The 13,161-nt window shown below is 42.6% G+C and overlaps 1 protein-coding gene across 2 annotated transcripts in view; it reads right to left on the bottom strand.

Moving 5' to 3' along the window:
• Positions 1 to 12,799, bottom strand: part of LOC110497158 (excitatory amino acid transporter 2) — a 58,882-nt gene extending 46,083 nt beyond the window's left edge. Inside the window, exon 1 of one of the 2 annotated variants that reach the window (XM_021573109.2) lies at positions 12,537 to 12,799. The gene's annotated coding sequence lies outside the window, so the exon portion shown is untranslated. The remainder of the gene's footprint in view (positions 1 to 12,536) is intronic. The other variant, XM_021573111.2, reaches the window with a different exon arrangement.
• Between the last annotated feature and the right edge of the window lie 362 nt (positions 12,800 to 13,161).

The raw sequence follows: 13,161 nt of genomic DNA, 5'->3' as shown, positions 1-13,161 counted from the left end.
ATATATAGACTCCCCTTTTTTTCTACTGTGTTATTGACTTGTTAATTGTTTACTCCATGTGTAACTCTGTGTTGTCTGTTCACACTGCTATGCCTTATCTTGGCCAGGTCGCAGTTGCAAATGAGAACTTGTTCTCAACTAGCCTACCTGGTTAAATAAAGGTGAAATAAAAAATAAATAAATAAAAAAAACATGGATAGCATACATTTTTACAGCTGTCATGTCAACTCCCGGAGTTTATAACAGCCTTCAGTGTAAACTGTATGAAAACCTTTACATCTGCACATTAAAGGTGTTTATGAGAAAACAATTCACACCCCATAAGTGGGCCATCTACACTCAAACCATCCAACCATAAGAAGGCCAAGAGCAGGACTCAACAACTACTATAGATTCAGCCGCAGGACGATTTCTTTCTTGAGCGCATGGTCGGGGGCTGGAACATAATTACAAATCATTTGTAGACTTCAAATTGAATGCAAGAAGCCCAAACAGATATAATATTTGACTAAAACATAATTTTAAAACTTGCTTATATTTTTGCATTTTATTTAACTAGTCAAGTCAGTTAAGAACAGCTTCTTATTTACAATGACGGCCTACCCCGGCCAAACCCTAACCCAGACGACACTGGGCCAATTGTGCACCACCCTATGGGACTCCCAATCACGGTCAGTTGTGATACAGCCTGGAATAGAACCAGGGTCTGTAGTGACACCGCTAGCACTGAGATGCAGTGCTTTAGACCGCTGCTCCATTTGGGGGTCCACATTTATCTCTCTATTATGCTGGGAATATTTGGGAACAGATTTCCAAAATTAAAATCACTTGGAGCTGATTTCCTAGTGTTTTTACAATCTTGTATGTCCGACAATGAAGTACATCTCAGAAAACTTGGGGGGCCAAATAAAACCACTGCCAGTTGGGGTATCCTGGCCTAGAGCCTATACTGTAGAAAACCGTGCATCCCTCTCATCAAAGACTGGCTGTTAGCTATTGTATTAGTATGAGAAAAAAGTCCTCACCCGCTGTGGAACAGATACACAGGAAAATGCACATCACAGAAGGCTAACACTTGGAGGGTCCCTGAGGGCCACACACATCTCAACATGAAGTTGAGTTCAGGACTGTTGCGGTTACCATGTTACCGCCAAACGGGCAGTCACTGTATTCTCCTGTTATGCCCTCTGGACATGCTTTGGTAGTACACAACTTGCTAACAACCATCAGGTCCTAATGACTTGGTACTCAGGGCTCTATTGTCTTTCTAACCACTCTGACATCAATGCAAATGCCTTCAAAAATCACATCAAACACATATCATCAAAACAGTATATGGCTTTTAAAACTCACATCACTGTGATGATCAGTTTGAAGAAAGAAGTTCAACAGCAAGTTGAAACTGAGTGTAAAACATGGTCATTGTGGATTTTGTTTCAAAGGCTAACACAACGAAATGGACAGCACTTTCTAAGGTGATGATTAATTCAAAACACCCATATGAATATTAAAGCTTATGCCTATGCATAGGCTAATATGAGCCCAACCCGAAGAAAAACCTGAATTAAAACTATATTTGTACTGTTATACAAAATGTAGCCTACTGCATATTATGCATGCCAGAAAAACATAAAATAAAACTGATTGAAGATGTCTTTGGTAGCCTCTACTCCAAAATTAAACAAATTGGAGTAATCATCTTTGAGTGTGGACTGTAATATTATGCATACTGGATGGACTGGTTACCTTATGATACGCTCCAAATGTTCTATCCATGAGTCAGAGAGAGAACGTATAGGCCTAGGCGATGCTGATGGTTCATTGATTGTGCAGGGTTACATAGTTAGCCTAACATTATATTGCATTTGTATTTGATTTTGAAAAGCCTGCTAATAGGGCATTTTTTTATATAATTAATAGGCTGACACATTACCTTTAGAGGCAGAATATCTCACCACCGTGCATTTCCATAGCCTCCTCTCTCTTCTTTATTCCTTTCTCAAGTAGGCTGTCAACAGTTTAGTGAAATATATTTAGTTTGTGAAAACATGTTACTACATCAATGTTCCCAAACAGATTTCACCTGGTTTCCAAAATAAACACCGGGTACCTGCAGGAATAGGGTTGGAGAGCCCATGGCATATAGAGTTTGGGTGGAATATCACCTTGAACGCAGAGAGAGCATGCTGCTAAAACATTGGTTGATGCGAGGAGTGAAATAAGTGTTGTTATATGTATTTCTCAGCTGCTAATATTAAGCACATGCTCCACTATAAAACTGAAGTAGTCTAACCAGCATAATTGAAAAATGGACCTTCGGGAAAGCGTGCGTCCTCCATTCGCTATTCGAGTGCATTCCCCTGCACCTATTCCTTCTCATTTGATAATGAGGCATTCTAAATCTAAACTAATTTGATATATTAGTAAAGACAAGTTTAAATTAGGAATAGTCTGATGGGTGAAAATATGATCACTTGATGAGAGAACAGCTGTGCAGCCTAAGGCAAGCAACAGAGCACAACCTTTTTTTGAGACTTTCTCAAATCATCATTAAGTCGCACCATGCAGCCCATATATGTGTTGATTTCTAAGACATTCAAAAGTTTGTATCTTTCAAAACTAAAGTTGCCAAATAACTCAAAATCTAGCATATACTGTAGGACCTGTTTTAAGTGATCACTTTTACGCTCAACATAGACACTTCATATGCACACTCGCTCCGGAATGGGAAAAATATCCTTTCTCTTTTATTCAGCTAAGCTTAACTACATTATTCTTTACTATAAAGCATATCTTGTCAGCTAAATGAAAAAGCCTACAGCCTATGGCATGGAGCATAGCCAGATACAGTAGGCCAACTCATATTCTGTTCTTCTGAAATACATTTTCTTCATATGATGTTTCCAATAATGTATATATTGTGATGGAGTATTTTAAAATTATTTATTAGACTTATTGAAATGTATATGTTCCAAAGGCCTGTATCATTGGCTTCTATGCAGCTTGTATGATGGAGGGCTGGAGATGCAAAATGCATTTATGTTAACTAACGTTTAATTACCGTGAGACCGGCAGGTTTTTGCATGACCACAACAGCCCTAGTTGACGTGCAGTTCAACTACGGAGACAACTCATTCAGTTGCTTCCTTTGCCTCTCCCTACTCCGATACTATACAATACCCATGGCAGCACACGATACACTTATCAATTCCAAATGTGTCTAACAAAAATTACAGGTGGAGTGGGCAAGGTTTAGACAGAGACGGCAGTGGAGTAACAGAGCCTACTGTAGGTGGACAGATGGATAGATACATTAATGCAGGTCCTAATTAACCAGTGCATGGTGTGGTGAGCCAAGAAGCCTGGAACAAAACCCCCTCTGTGTTGGTCAGCGATTGAGGAGAGGCGCTCTTGGAACACGCCAGCCCTGCTGGCATAATGGACCACTTTAGAGGCCTCCAAGTTAGTTCACAGGCCCCAGGGCTGGGAAACCGCTATATTGCAGGGTTCACAAGAGGTTTTTAATTGTTTCTTCTGTTTTTTTGTGTATTTTTTCTCTCTCACCCTTTCTTTCCCTCACTCTTGTCTTTTAGTTCTGAAAAGGGGTCTGACAAACAGGCAATGAAGGGGATTGTTGTGTGTTCCGCTGGAAAAGCAGTGAGGTAAACAAAATGGGGCTGTATGCTCCATCGGCTCGGTTTGGGGATAGGCTGAGGTATGGGGGTGGGAAGGGGAGAGGGGAGTACACGAGGGAGGTTGGGGGCTATGGGGTAGGGATGATAGGGAAGCATTAGGAGTTCGGGGGGAGAGGAGTAGGGGTAAAAAGATGGAAAGGGGGAACCTCCGGAAGGAGAGGGAGGTGGGCCCAGGGTGTCGTGGATACTCTTCAGAGTGTGGCCATTGTCCTTGGTGCTGAAGTTCTCATGCATGTCCCCCTTTTGGCTCCCGGAGTGTCTGAAAGTGATGGAGCTCTCTGCAATTAAGCAGACAAGTGGCAGCTCAGCTCTGTGCTCCCACAGCCCTGGCTATTTACATAGTCAAGAGGGACATTAATGCACACCGATCCCCCTGAGCTCCACAAAACAGCACACAAACCTGCCTCACAGGACCATTATGGCACTAAATTGAGGATTTGGGGGAGAGAGAAAAGGGAGGAAAGCAAGGAAGGAGGGGAGAGATGGAGGGAGGGGGCGTTGATGGAGGAGGAGAGGAGGTGTGTGTTTTCATGATCCGTTTGCTACCGAATTGGACCACAGTGCTTGAGAGTGGTCAGATATTGTTTGTCAGATTATTTTTGTACAGCTCCCAAGTGGCTGTGAAGACACCTCTTGTGTTCCCTGCTGAGTGGTTTCACTGGAGGGAGAGAGACAGGATGGCCTAGTGGGACTGGGTTCCTACTGTCTACAATAACAGTTACATATGTAGGATCTTAATTTGACCAGTTTCCCACTGCAGGAAAATAATCCTGCAGCAACAGGACATGTGAACTATTGTGTGGATTATCATTAATTGATATTTGTGTAGGTTTTGATACATTTTTAAGTGAAAATTAAAAACTTTATAAACCTTTTTAAACCTCAAATACACTGCTGTTCAGGACATTTCCTGCAAAAACAGGGAGATCAAATTAAAATACTACATCTGTATATGCTGAATAGTATAATTTTTTATTCATGGCATAAAACTCCAACCAATTTTATCACCAACAAGATATGGTACTCACCAACAGCTTGGTTTATGTGCAAGAAAGTGAGTGCCAAAAAACAACGCCCACTCTCAATGCTGTGTCCATCTGATGGCTGCTCGGAGTCTGGTGTGCTACATATTGGGACAATTGTTCGGATGAGCTCTTCCATTTGTTTTTAATGATTCCTTAATGTGCTTTAATAATGATGATTCTTTTGTTTACCCACAATGGGGGATTGTTCTCAGTGGCATGGGCTTTGGTGCCAAGAGAAGGAACAAAAAGAGTGCACCCTGCCTGCTGACCTGAATTCTGCTGGAGCGGGTGCCAAGGGGATCGTGGGTGGTTTGGGATTGAAGAGAGAGAGGGGGGCAAGCCATTCACATTGCTTCTGTGAATACTGACCACTATAACCCATCCCTGGTCTGTACTAGCCCCCCCAGCCCACCCCTGCCACCCCCTCCATACAAATATGAATCTTGGGCTTCCGTCCTTGATATTTCTTTATTTAATTTATTTCACCTTTATTTAACCAGGTAGGCTAGATGAGAACAAGTTCTCATTTACAACTGCAACCTGGCCAAGATAAAGCAAAGCAGTGCGACACAAACAACAACACAGAGTTACACATGGAATAAACAAACATAGAGTCAATAATACAATAGAAAAAAGTCTATATACAATGTGTGCAAATTAGGTAGGATAAGGGTGTCACGCCCTGACCTTAGAGATCCTGTTTATGTCTCTATTTTGGTTTGGTCAGGGTGTGAGTTGGGGTGGGTATTCTATATTCTATTATTTGTATTTCTATGTTTTGGCCGGGTAGGGTTCTCAATCAGGGACAGCTGTCTATCATTGTCTCTGATTGAGAACCATACTTAGGTAGCTCTTTTTCCACCGGTCTTTGTGGGAAGTTGACTTTGTTTATGGTCTAAATAAAGAGGAATAGGTGCACTCACCACACTGCACCTTGGTCCAGTTCTTTCAACAGCCGTGACAGTAAGGCAATAAATAGGCCATAGTGGCGAGATAATTACAATTTAGCAATTAAACATTGGAGTGATGGATGTGCAGAAGATGAGTGTGCAAGTAGAGAAGGAGCAAAGGAGTAAAATAAATAACAGTATGGGGATGAGGTAGTTGGATGGGCTATTTACAGATGAGCTATGTACAGGTGCAGTGATCTGTGTGTTGCTCTGACAGCTGGTGCTTAAAGCTAGTGAGGGAGATATGAGTCTCCAGTTTCAGTGATTTCTGCAGTTCGTTCCAGTCATTGGCAGCAGAGAACTGGAAGGAAAGGCGGCCGAAAGAGGAATTGGCTTTGGGGGTGACCAGTGAAATATACCTGCTGGAGCTACGGGTGGGTGCTGCTATGGTGACCAGTGAGCTGAGATAAGGTGGGGCTTTACCCAGCAAAGACCTGGAGCCTGTGGGTTTGTCGACGAATTTGAAGCGAGGGCCAGCCAACGAGAGCATACAGGTCGCAGTGGTGGGTAGTATATGGGGCTTCGATGGGTATCTATGTCATACGAAAGGATGCCTTTCAAGAGAAGCGCACTTCAAATCTTGAAACCATTCAGAGAGTAGTAAGATTCCACTAAAACTATAGAATATTGAACAATACACAAGTACAGTTGGATCTGACGCAAACATTCTATGTGAGGAAAATGCATGGATTTCTGTAAATTGGAGTCTATTCTATACACTTTGCAAGAGTTTGTAACATATCCTTACAGATATTGATTTAGATGGCTATATCAATGTTTGTAAGGGACATTCTAGACTGACATTTGATCTGACCTCAGAGTTGGCCTACTTTGCAACTGTAACTGCCTACCTTTTTTGGGCTTTTACCGTTATCAGCTAGCCTACAAATTGTAAGTAAATTCAATTTCACTAGCCATTACTATAACATTCAGCTAAGGCAGACTACTGTAAAATATATGCCTAAGGGAAACATGTCTATTTTTCTGTAAAAGGAAAGGATACACAACATTTCAGCTACAGTGCTGTAATGTTCTACAGTAAGACATGTTCTTATGTGACAACTGTCCACCTGTGCACTTTGCCCCTCTCCTGAACACCAAACCAGGGAAGATAAAACCAAAATAGCTTGTTTGTGTTAGCGATAGCTTTATCACACTATATTTAGAAGAATTGTGAGCTGTAATGCCATTCATCTTTCCTAGAAGCACAGTTTAGGATAATTAGGAAAAACTTGAACGCAAGTCTCAAGGTATTCATTATTCAAAACAGAATCAAACTGCTGAGAGGTGAGGAAACAGCAGTTATGAAAAACACAATTGGGACTAGATTCTTTCCTACACAGGCTATCCGCAGGGACCCAGAATAATAGATATTCTAAATTAGAGGAAATGTTTTTGCCTATGACCAGCGGAGATCTATTAGTGTGCCGACCATGTGCAGGCAGGCAGGCGAGTAGGCAGGCAGGCCGGTAGACAGGAAGGTGGGTAGGCAGGCTGGTGAATGCCTGTGTGTCTGTTGTGGTGCAGTCATACAGAGGGAATGGGAGCTAGGAAAGGGGCTTTTGTTTGTGCAACCCTTGGGAAAGGGCTATCATTTTTTCTCAGGCAGGACTACAAGCTGCAAAAATAGCAAGTATCCTTAAGAAAAGGGAGAGTCATATAAAGCAGATCGGAAGAATAGTAGCGTAGAGTGCCAGCGATAATGGGAAGAAAGGTGTCAGTGAGGGAAAAGGAAGAAAGTAAAAGAGAGGGAGAAAAAATGAGAGATGGATTGATGAAATTGAAGGACCAGGGGAAGAGTGAGAAAAACAGATGGGATGATGAAACAGGGTGACCAGGGAGAAAGAGAAAGCGACAGGAGAGATGAGACAGAGAGTAGAGGGAGAGACAGAGGGATATACAGGGGAGATTAGAGGGAGAGACAGAGAGATAGAAGGGGAGATTTGAGGAAGAGACAGAGGGATAGACAGGGGAGATAAGAGGGAGAGAAAGAGATAGACGAGAGATTACAGAGATAGACGAGAGATTAGAGAGAAAGACAGAGGGATAGACATGGGAGATAAGAGGGAGAGAAAGAGTGAGAGACAGGGGAGATTAGAGGAAGAGGCAGAGAGATAGGCGGGGAAGATTAGAGGTAGAGACAGAGCGAGAGACGGGAGATTAGAGGAAGAGACAGAGAGATAGAAAGGGGAGATTAGAGGGAGAGACAGAGATAGACGAGAGATTACAGAGATAGAAGAGAGATTAGAGAGAAAAACAGAGGGATAGACATGGGAGATAAGAGGGAGAGAAAGCGTGAGAGACAGGGGAGATTAGAGAAAGAGAGAGAGATAGACAGGGGAGAGTAGAGGAAGAGAGAGAGATAGACAGGGGAGAGTAGAGGAAGAAACAGAGTTTGACGGGACAGGGGAGGGAGTGTGATACAGTATATGCAGGGGAGAGTAAAGGGAGATGTAGAGAGAAGAGGGTGGTGAACGGTGAAAAGGGAGTTGGATTATACTTTGGCAGTTTCTGCATGTTCCCAGGAGGATTACTCAAGAGCTAGATGCTACAGAATGCCAGCGAGCCCACAATGAAGCCCTATGAATGGAAACACACACACATAAATGCACACTCTAATTTATAATATTTGCTTTCCTTCCCTCTCTCATCTCAACCTATACTGCATATTTGTCTGTCTCTTCTTTTCTATTCCTCCCTACCCCCCACACCCTCTCTCTCGCTATCTCTCTTTCAGTAGCAGTCTTTCCCAGGTCTGGCTATCTCAGAGAAGCAGCAACGAGAGAGAGAGAGGTTGACTACCCCTGGCAGGTGACAGGTAACAGATGCCTAATGTCTAGGAGGATGGCACTGCCCTGCAACCCCCTCATGGCCTCACCCTCTCAGCACACAGAGCTACGCTTAGCATCAAACAGTGTCCCACTGTCTCTCTACCTCCACCAACCTCCAACCCACCACCACCAACACCACTGTCACCCCTCCGCCCATTTATCTCCTTCCCTCCAAATAAAATACCTGATAGATCACTCTGTGTACCCTCTTCCTCCCTCTCACTCTCCCTTTCATCATCTCCCTCTCTCTCTCTCCCTCCCTCTCTCACTTTCACTCTCGCCCTCTAACTTTCTCTCACTTTCACACCATCTCTCTCACTGTCTCTCTCTCACTCTCTCCCTTTCTCTTTCTCTCTCATATATACATTTCTCTCCTCTGCTGCCAGAAAATGAAAGTGTATCACTTCCCTCCATTCTACCTGAGCTCTATTACCAAGTGAACACACACACACACTCAAATGTGAGTAATCTTTGTGCCATGTGAACGAGCCTGGCTGTTATAACAATAAGAACACTTTGTTGTCTACCCCATGTGGAGAACCTAGTGTTGATGTTAATGTATAGTCTTTCTTTAACAACATCTGCACCAGCGTGAAGGCCGTTTCATTTATTTGAGTTATTTCTTGTTTATTGGTTAACTCCAATCCACCATCTGGCCTTTCCCAGTCTATCAGCCCTTAATTTTCCTCCCCTCCCACTTCCACAGCACCACAGGGGAAGGCACCCTCTTTCAATTAGAGTGGAAAATATTAGTTGGATAACTGCTATATTACATATCTATGTTCTCGCTATATATTAAAGAGTGATCAATTAGGGCAAAAAAAGCATATACAGTAGGATCGTATGTTTTGACTAATTTGAGCAGCTACTCCCTATTCCTCCCATATTCCCAATGTGCCTTCGTGAGCTCATTTTTATATCTCCCTTGTCCCCTACACGTGTTTTTTCCCTCTCAGAAGCAGAGACCCCCCCCCCGCACACATACTGTACGTAAAAATGCCTTCAAAGATGTTTGAGATAATAGATTCTGTTTAATATTGTTTTGGCTTTGTCCACTTAGATCAGCACCACTCCAGGGTTTAACCTAGTGTGTGTGTGTGTGTGGGGGTGTGGTTGCGTGGGCGGGCGGGCGGGCGTGGTCTTGTATTACTATCCTTGTCGGTACCTGAACTACCAATGTTCCCACTAGGACAGTTTAAGGGTTAGGTTTAGGGTTACAATTAGGGTTAGAATTAGCATTCGGTGTATATGTATCTTATTGCGTTTTCTGTTTTTCCTCTACAGAGGCAATGCATAGCGTAATCTAGGAATGATTCTGGATAATCTCCCATAGACTAATAATCTCCCATAGTAATCCAGATCCCTTTCCCAGGTTAACAGACTAGCCTCAGAAACCCCAATCAGACCAAGAGAGCCCTCTAGAAAATCAGAAGATCCATGAGGACTGGACAGTTCCTTCTCCTCCTCTGGTTTTTCACATGGAGTCACCAATATAGGCAATACAAAACAACAAGGAGATTAGATATGGATTTTGCAATTCCATGAAGTCTATTTCTGCATTCAGGGAGTACAAATACTGGAGAATACTATGACAAACATAATGTGAGCCTCGTCCTTAGAATCATTCTCCCAGAAACACATTCATATAGATTATTGTAAATGGCTGTTGACACTCGAGACAGTCCCTTGCGAGATACACACACGTTTGTGTGCACCCTTTCCAGATACACATATACATGAAATGGCACACTGTGCCCTTGAGCGTGCATTAAGCTCCCCCTGAATGTCTGCAGTGTATTCATTAAATGTATGGCAGCAGCCAGCGAGTGCTGCAGTCTACGGGTGCAGCCTCCGGGCTCAGGACAAAACATATTAGACGCATGGACCCTTTCTCCTCCATATTCTCCCTTAAATTACGCGACCACAATTTTATCAGGTCCTGGCCTGAAGACACAAGCTCCAGAAAGCCACTGTCCCTACAGACTGACTCCCACTGGAGGATGAAACATTAACTCATAATCTTCTACATGCATTTATCAAAGCCCCTGAAGGCCTGACAGACACCTCCACTCTGTCCGGCTTCGACCACCAATATCACCCAAGTGGTGATTGATGTTGCATCTGGAAACATGTCCTCTGGTTGTGTTCAAACGAAAGGCTGTCAGAGTAATGTGAACGCAATCAAGTGCCAAGAGAGTATGTTTCCATGGAGACGAGTGTGTGTGTGTGGACCCCCGCGGCCGCATTGATTTTGTTCGTCAATGTCACTCAGATATTATATAAATATGGCATAAGTAATAGCAAAATGTGTAGAATTGCAGGAATTAGCTTTAAAAATGCTAAAATGTCTCTCCACCCCATGGCAAAATGGGTAGAATTGCAGGAATTAGCTTTAAAAATGCTAAAATGTCTCTCCACCCCATGGCAAAATGGGCAGAATTGCATGAAATGTGTTATGCAATTGCACAATTTTCTCTCCACCCCATGGCAAAAATGAATTCAATTGCAGAAAACTTTATTTCCAGATGCACCATGGCAACATGTGTATAATTCCAGGAAATGTACTTTAAAACGTTGTTTCTCTCCACTGTTAAGAAGCGGGGGGTCACTAAAATGTTTTGCCCATGAGGTGGGGGGGCCCCCAACCAAATCTTGTGTGCATGAGTGTGCAATTGAATGAGGGGAGGAGGTGCGAAGTGATTGGTTCAAGGAAGGGGAGGTAAATTGTAAATATATAGCACTTTCGTGTGTGTGTGAAAACCCTGAAGAATCTCAAATATAAAATATATTTTGACTTGTTTAACACTTTTTTGATTACTACATGATTCCATATGTGTTATTTCATAGTTATGATGAATTCACTATTATTCTACAACGTAGAAAACTGTAAAAATGAAGAAAAACCCTGGAATGAGTAGATGTGTTCAAACATTTGACTAGTACTGTATATATATACTTATTGATTTGATGGCCACCAGTTTTCCATCCTTTGGCTACAGTAACAACAAACCAGGTAGGCTCCGAGAAACCAAAGCCTTTATAACTCATAGTCAATACAAGATAACTCTGCTTACCAAACATAACGGATATGGCCATGTAGAAGACTACGTATTAGCTCATTGACAACTGAGAAGATACTGAACACCGATAAGATACTGAATGACCGCTAGAAGAGCTCGGACATACAACACTAAAACAAACTTCCAATCAATGATCTCTCTTCATTGTTCTCTTTGTCTCGGGTTGAGTAAGACCTGGCAGGCTACCTGCCACACACATGGGAATGCTGCGCGGGGCAACAGATATGATGCAGTTAGTGCAAGACGCGCGATTTGGCACAGAGGTATGGAGCCGTGGAGACGTTTGGTAGAAGGATTATATCAACGCAATTTGAAGCCCCGATGCACGATATACCGTGACGTAATTACCACACATTGTCTGCAAACATTGGCGACTCACTATTAGACTAGATGAGAGTGTTTTATGGCAGAAACACATCTTGAATTATAGCTTTTAGTTGCAGGTTAATCCTTTATTAGGCTTATATAAAACAATGTGAAGACAATGTAACAATTGGCAGATGTTTTTTGGATTCTAGAGGGAGTGCAGATTGATGTGCTGCCTAAAATGGACTCGTGCACCTGTTTAGCCCACGCGCGTAATGTGAAGTGCAGACAATTGTTTAAGGGAGGAGCGCTCCAACACTGTTCCTGACCATGCCATTATAAATGCAGTATATGGGCGTTTGGACCATATGATGGCTGACCACATTAAGACTACTTTAAGTTGGTGTAAAGAAGCATGGACATAATAAGAAGAATAATGATAGTGACAATAATTATAATAATGATAGTAATTAGCCTATAATCAAATAATCATGAATTATCGTGGGCTGATCATCATAATTATAATTTGTCATTCATGTATTACTAGTACTGCAAATGTATTATTATTATTATTATTATTATCCCCTTTAAAAGCAAAAGCTCATGTCCTGTAAACATGTAATGTACATGCATAATAATCGCCTCTCACCTTTATTTTCAATCACGGAGTTATTGGAAAATAAGTTTCAGTCTCTTCTTTCCCTTCTCGGGGTCTCGCGCATCCGCTTCAGAGACGTTCGACCACTGAAATGCCGAGCCGAGCCGTCAGTGCGCCCAGGGCATGAGCGAGCGCAGCAGCAGAAACCAAACAGACGGATTTCTATCACAGTAATCCGTGGAGCTCCGGTGCTCAACAGTCCGACTGAACGAGCTCTGCCTCACTTCGCTCTCTCGCGCGTTCACTTCCCCCACCTCCCCTCCTCCTGTTCACCCCTTTTCTTCTCTGTCTCGTGCTTTGGAATGCTGCTCCTCGTTGGTTGACGATGCAACCTCGACGCCCCCCACCTATATATCTATTTAAATGTTAAACAAGTTTACCTTCATATAACACACTCACAAGCTATTGTGCATGTGTTTGTTCGTGTGTTTGTTGAATGGGTGTCATTATCTGGTCAGGTGTAGTCATTGTGGGTTTAACAACAAGTTCACTATTTTCTGTTGAAGTAGTAAAGGTTATACTGGGGGTTTAGAATGACTAGCGGTTATTTGGTGAACACTGCTCATGTAAAAAGTAGTCTTGCCTGAGATCTAAAAACTCCCAAAGCCACTGCCTT

Source organism: Oncorhynchus mykiss, chromosome 2 (genome assembly GCF_013265735.2).
Source record: "Oncorhynchus mykiss isolate Arlee chromosome 2, USDA_OmykA_1.1, whole genome shotgun sequence".
Taxonomy (NCBI): domain Eukaryota; kingdom Metazoa; phylum Chordata; class Actinopteri; order Salmoniformes; family Salmonidae; genus Oncorhynchus; species Oncorhynchus mykiss.
This window is presented reverse-complemented; position numbering and strand designations above follow the sequence as displayed.